This window comes from Cynoglossus semilaevis, chromosome 10 (genome assembly GCF_000523025.1).
Source record: "Cynoglossus semilaevis isolate Cse_v1.0 chromosome 10, Cse_v1.0, whole genome shotgun sequence".
NCBI lineage: Eukaryota > Metazoa > Chordata > Actinopteri > Pleuronectiformes > Cynoglossidae > Cynoglossus > Cynoglossus semilaevis.
This window is the reverse complement of record NC_024316.1, coordinates 20,830,675-20,835,102: the sequence shown is the minus strand read 5'-3', so window position 1 is coordinate 20,835,102 and position 4,428 is coordinate 20,830,675. Positions and strand designations below refer to the sequence as shown.

General features: G+C 38.9%; 1 protein-coding gene across 2 annotated transcripts in view; it reads right to left on the bottom strand.

The window, feature by feature from the left end:
- klhl12 (kelch-like family member 12) overlaps positions 1 to 3,778 on the bottom strand; it is a 16,425-nt gene extending 12,647 nt beyond the window's left edge. Inside the window, exon 1 of one of the 2 annotated variants that reach the window (XM_025059305.1) lies at positions 3,627 to 3,778. The gene's annotated coding sequence lies outside the window, so the exon portion shown is untranslated. Of the gene's footprint in view, positions 1 to 2,296; positions 2,635 to 3,626 lie in introns of those variants that run through there. The other variant, XM_017036111.2, reaches the window with a different exon arrangement.
- Between the last annotated feature and the right edge of the window lie 650 nt (positions 3,779 to 4,428).

Genomic DNA, 4,428 nt, shown 5'->3' with positions numbered 1-4,428 from the left:
CGGGCGTCGGAGAGTGAGTCGAATAACAGCTAGCGCCCAAACACAGTTGACTAAATTTTGCTCAAAACACCAATCCTTAGCCATGGATGGGCGTTTGTGTTGAAATAGGGCTGTGTATTGGCAGGAATCTGGCGATACGCATCATGATAGAGGGGCAACGATACGATATATTGCGATACTATAGGCCTGACCATATATTGATCTACATTTGGAATCACTAGAGAAGAAAGAAAAGAAACTGAAAATGAACCAACACCAAGAATATTGGACTGGGAATTGGTGATTAAAAAAAAGTGATATTTCAGTTTATCAATATTTCCTTACACCCCTATGAAGCCAACGACCCAACGTGTAGCGAAGCAGGATGCGCATGATTGGTTAGCTGTAATCTGTGCGGGCTGGCTGAGCCCAGCTGACGCGTGCGTTTGTGTCTTTTTGTGTGTATGTTAATCGGAATGTTAGTTATTGAAATGTTCTACTGACGTCTGTGTTGAACCTGCGCAGTTAGTACAAATCCAGCATTATTAGGTATGTGTAAAATGTGAGGTTTTGTCGACCGCGTAACTGATCCTTGCGTGCATCTTCTCCCGCGGTGAGTCTTAACAGCGACGTACAGAAGGATTTTTCCAACATTAAAATGGTGCAGGAACCAGGACCTAAAACCCGGGTCAGATTTGGCCGTGCGTATTTGCCCGGTTCGCTGAAATGACACTGGATAAACAGGGAGATTTTTTTTTATTTGGGAGTAAATGTTTAGTCACAGGGGAGACGAGGTGCGGAGGCCGTTCAGAATGTAACACGAACTTAACCTGTGAGCAGCTGATGCATGTGGTAGAGTCGGAACGAGTGTCGAGTCAGTGGAGTTACTCCAGCTTCAAGTAGCAAACAACCCATGTTTCGCCAGCAATATGACGACTGAATATCGTGTTACCCTTTACTTCATCTAACTCAAGTTTTGCAAGGTGAGCGCGGACTTTGAACAAACCAAAAATCACCAGCACAGGGATGAAAACAGTACACTGTAGTCATGGTCCGTAGCTAAAGGTGCAGCCCGGAGCTTGAGCTGCCGTTTGTTATGAATGAGGTTTTTGTTTTTGTTTTTGAGCATGCTGCATTTGTAAATCCTCGGCTTTGTCCGGAGAAAGAATTAGTCGAGCTGCTTGTCTTCATTTTACCTTTGTGACTCCACAAAGTCACAGCTGTAAACCTTACTTTAGAATGTATAACCGTCCCAGCAGAGGGCGCTCTTATTAGATGGTAATTTGTTTTTTTAAATCAAGTTTCAGTGTGCTGAGTTTTTTTTTTTTTGAATTATGAATTAGTGAGGTATTAAATCTCAGCACCTGTGCTGCCATTGCACCAGGTTTTCCTTTTCTACACATATGCTGAGCTCAGAAACATGTATTTTTTTATTTACGACCATTGTCTTTCTTTTTATTAAAAAAAAAAACACAAACAAACACAACAAACACGTGTCCTGTCGTCTTTTGGTCTGGTTTGGTGGTTACATTAACATTAAGTGAGACACTTTTCTCAGGCTTGATTATTGACAACAGTCATAAAAATTCAAAGCAGCTGACTTCAAAGGTCACCACTCTGATCCTTGTCCTAAAAGCTATACAACACCTAGCAGCGGAAAATCAAATATAATTTTTTACCACAATGAATAAACAATATACCACAATAAAATCACTTTTGATTAGCGATAAAAAAGGCTAAATAAATTACTAACGATGAAAAAGACAAATAGGGATGAACCTCAATCACAGTTTTATTTTTCTGCTTCGTTTACGGGTTTACTGTTTACTGGGGCTTAAACCAGTGATCTCTTTGCTGAAAGAGCACTTGACACGCCCCCTACCGTGTGGCCCAAAGATGCGCCGTTATGTGTCTAAAATATCGCCAGCCATTGTTTATCTAAGTTTCTCAATTTTATATTTCTAAACTTTATTTAGTAGACAATTTTAATGTTAGTCTAGTCACATTTTTAAAAGTTTAAACATTTTCAAGTTAATTTTTAAAAATTCCAACTAAAGTTCCATTTGTAATGTTTGTTGTTTGTTGTGATGTTACGGTACCACCATATACACGGCGTTCTGTGTTTTATTGAACATTATAACGTTAATTTAAAATGTAATTAATATTGACATTTTTATTGTCTTACAACGAATTATTCCGTATTATATTATTTATTTGCGTATACTCAGTCAAACGTTGAACTATTAGGATGTTGACGAAGAGACCGCGACAGATTCGACGTCATAGCTAGCCAGATCAAATGCTTCGATTTACTTACATTTGGGTGAATCTCAGGATGACAAGTCGCAGAAAACCGCCTTAAACTTCTCATGTTCTTTTCTCACTTCCGTCGTTCCACTCGGGTTACAGGTTGTCTTGTCTTTTCGCTAACGTTCGACCAAACAATGGTCCATATAGCTGTCCTAGCCGACGTGTTTTGATCACGTTTTATTCCCGCTCCTGTCTTCGTGTTGTTTTCTCTTTAAACTACTACCGGGCACACGTTCAGTATGATTGGATGTCCGTGTGTATGTCCCGCCTTCTAACGGACAAACGTAAGCTCTGATTCGCTATCGCCCTGATTCTTTTTATTAGTTCACCAACGAGTCAATACATTTCGTCACCGAAACTTCATGTTTAGTTTTAGTTTTTCACCTAAAATTACAAAGGTAATTTTACTAAATGAGGTAAAATTACCTGCTTTAGGTCTTTGATACAATGACCTAAAGCAGCTGGTCAAGATAGGTACTGCAGTTGAATCTTTAGAATCGATATAATTTCATTAGCTTAGCATTACATTTTAAAGGGAGTTTTACCCCATAATTCGGTTTTATTCACCAATTCCTAAACGCATTCTGCTCGATTATTGTTAATTTAATTTTAATATAAATATAGTTGTGTCTTTGGAGGGATAAACTATTTAACGTTAAGATATATGACATATATACGATAAGTTATATTGAAATTAGCCCAAAAACACTGATTCAGATTGTGATTCTGAAATAGACCTCCAGAGGTCTCCAAAGGTACGAATGACAAAGTTTCTGTAGTGAACTGAACACAAACAGGGAGAACATCAAGTCTGGAGAAGTTTACAGATTGCTAAAAAAATGTGGGCTGGGACAATAAAGATTTTGCAATCGACTATGTTGGAGCACAACCAGGTGTTGTAAAATGAGCAGATTCAACAAACGCCAGCAGGTGGCACTGAAAGACCTATGGATTCCAGTCAGCTGTCAGCTGCTTGATTCAGTATAGTAGAAGTCTGGTTCCTGCTGCCTACTCTTTCCTGTTATCTGTGTAGTACCCGGTTTCACCCTGTAAACCAACAGAGTCGCATGTAATTCTTGGGGAATTTAAAAAAGCGTCCTTTCATTTGAAATGTTCTTCTTTTACCACACCTAACGTGTAAAAAAAAAAAATCAGCCCAGTAACATCATCGGTTAAATCAAACCCACGTCATTGTGAAAGCAAAACCCGATGTAGAAACACAGTCAAAGGCAGAGTCTGGCTGTGTTTCAGTGTACAGACCCCCACTGTGGTGTGAGTTCAGACCTTAGAACATAAAAAAGAAAAGAAAAGAAAAGCATGTTTAAAAACACACGAACTTGTTTGAGAAGAGTCTTTTCTCCCACTCGTGCAGCAGAGATGATTTGGCAAGAATTTGGCCTGAACTTCCTGTTTGGGAAATAAGAGGCAGCAGACACTGGTACGTGCTGTATGTACAGGAATGCAACTTCAACAATGAGTAATAGCACTCCCAACACACTGCTGCTGACGTCGAACAGACGAGCTAGAACAGGCTGCAGTAAGAAAACAATCAAGGTGTGACCCAGGCCGGAAGTCATTTAAAGCCACAGTTGTTTGCTACGGAATCGATGACCATGTCTGGTCGCGAGTCGTGTTTACGCCGACGATTATTACGTCTGGTCATAAAACCGTCTAGGACAAAAAGATCGCGAACAAATACATAAATATATAAATATATATTTACAAATATATGTTCATTTATTTATTGATAAATATATATATTAATTCTACAGTGTGTGTAGCGGTGATCATGATCTCTAAGAAATACTCTTATATTTATATATTGTATTTATAAAGTTTGTTCAATTTATATGAGTAAATATATATTTATCATAGATCGGTTTAGTTCCCGAGCCAAAACAGTTTGGACGCCTCTGGTCCAGGACATCTTTTTGACTTGTTTTGAGTCACGTGAGAACAATATAAACTGAAAAAAAAAAAAGTCATCAATAAGTTCGCCTTTAATCAAACGTGTCCTATTTTCCAATCATGCTGACTTCACATTCAGCATTGACTTTTAGGGATATCTGCTCTGCCCTGCTGACTCCTCCAACATGTGTCCTGAGTTTAGTTATTAACCTGGAACTTCCCAGTGGCTGG